A 1,856-nucleotide genomic window follows, 5' to 3' on the forward strand; every position below is an offset into this window, starting at 1 on the left:
TACTCTCAGAAAAAAAGGTACAAAAACTGTCACTGGGGCGGTACCTTTTCAAAAGGCACACCTTTGTACCTAAAGAGTCCATATTGTAAGTGTACCTTTTGAAAAAGTACCGCCCCAGTCACAGCTTTTGTACCTTTTTTTCTGAGAGTGTGGTAAAGTCTCTTTTTAATGCGTAGCATATTGATGTATAAAATTGTATATCTTCATATGCATATTTTTATGATGATTATCATTACCCCTCTCTCTGTTTGTCTGCGGTCGTTTGCTGAAGACTGACATGGAGCTGGAAGTTCTGCGCTACACCAACCGCATTTCCAGTGAAGCCCACAAAGAGGTAAAATGAGCTTTTAGCCAGATTTTCCCCCCTAAGTTTTCTAATTTGAAAACTGCTGCCCTAAAGACTTTAGTTGAAAGTAGTAAAATCTGATAATTACTCTGAAACACCAGAAATGCATTCCTCAAAAGCTTCACAAGCCTCCTACGATCTCCTTTAGGCTTGATGATGCTTTTGGGAAATGCCTCCCAGGGTGTTTCTCGCCTCTCCTGAGACACAGACAGCTCAGTTTGGCACACAAGCTCTACGTTTGGCACAGTTTTTGTGTGTGAATGACATAGGGAGGATGTTACAGGAGACAAGCCCATCGAATCTCTCTTAAAAACTCTATTTGGTTGGAATTTTTGCCTCTGTTCCTCTGTTAGAAAGCATTTTAAGTCAGATCTGTACTGTATACTCTTGATGTAAAGCTACTGAAATCTTCGTACTTCGAACTTCATTTGATCAGTATCTAGGCCAGCATTGCATTTATCCTTCACAGATACAAGACAGTACCAGAATGCTAAACAGTTGATATTTATATATGTGTGGTGGTCAAGTTACTTTTAAAAGCAATGCGTTACAATATTGCATTAATCCCTAAAACAGTAACCAATTGCATGACTTTTTAAGGAAAGTAAGGTGTGTTACTTTTGTGTTACTTTTTTCTCATCTGGGCTGGTCTTGCTTGTTAGTTTTTAAATATAAAAAGTTCTATTTTTGGCAAATGTTAAAGCCCTTTCACACCAAAAGAGAAATGAATAAGAAAAAAAAAGGGAACACAAAGTAACTGGCGTGCGTTACCTCGAGAAAGTAACTCATTAGTAAAGTAATGCATTACTTTACTAGTTATTTGACAAAAAGTAATCTGATTACATAACTCACGTTACTTGTAGTGTTACCCCCAAAACTGGTGGTAGTAAACAAACGTTTATTACAAGAGATGATTGTGTGCATTTTCTAATCTTGATGGCAGTAATTCATGAAATGATGACCATTATACCTAATAACGCCTTTGGGTTTGAATTTTGTATTGTATTGTATTTTAATTTTGTATTGGATGCTAAGCAATACAAACAAAAAGCAATGCAATCTGTGTGCACAATTCGCTCTTCATAATTGCTTTATAATATAGTCTAAAGTGAAGATCTTTGTCTTCAGTCACGTACAGTAACATGCTCATATTATACCGCTAACAGATGAACGCAGACTCTAGATACATGTGCTGTTAGTCAGTATTTATTAAAGGGAATTTGATGTTTGAAATGTTTAACAATGCACTGCAGGCGAGCAGGTGGCATCAAGAAAACTCTGGGAGACTCTAAATAATTTAATAATCCAGATTGAAGGTGATGGTTTGTGGTAGAATAGGTTGCTGATATCCATTAATGGATTAAATGCCTTTTTAAGAGTGTTGGATATTAATGGCCAGTCTGTGGTTTGTACATGAATTAATGCTGTGCGTTTAAGCTAAGATCATATTTATCATAGTAACTGCTGACTTTAACGGTGATCGTTGCATCAGAAGAGCTGCTGAACATCA

General features: G+C 36.7%; 1 long non-coding RNA gene across 1 annotated transcript in view; it reads left to right on the top strand.

Annotated features, from left to right (window-relative positions):
* Positions 1 to 257: 257 nt before the first annotated feature.
* Positions 258 to 1,856, top strand: part of LOC107570972 (uncharacterized) — a 34,073-nt gene continuing 32,474 nt past the window's right edge. The window contains exon 1 of the long non-coding RNA XR_001607116.1: positions 258 to 334. This is a non-coding gene — a long non-coding RNA (uncharacterized lncRNA). The remainder of the gene's footprint in view (positions 335 to 1,856) is intronic.

This window comes from Sinocyclocheilus grahami, unplaced genomic scaffold (genome assembly GCF_001515645.1).
Source record: "Sinocyclocheilus grahami isolate Dianchi unplaced genomic scaffold, SAMN03320097.WGS_v1.1 scaffold1528.1, whole genome shotgun sequence".
Lineage (NCBI taxonomy): Eukaryota > Metazoa > Chordata > Actinopteri > Cypriniformes > Cyprinidae > Sinocyclocheilus > Sinocyclocheilus grahami.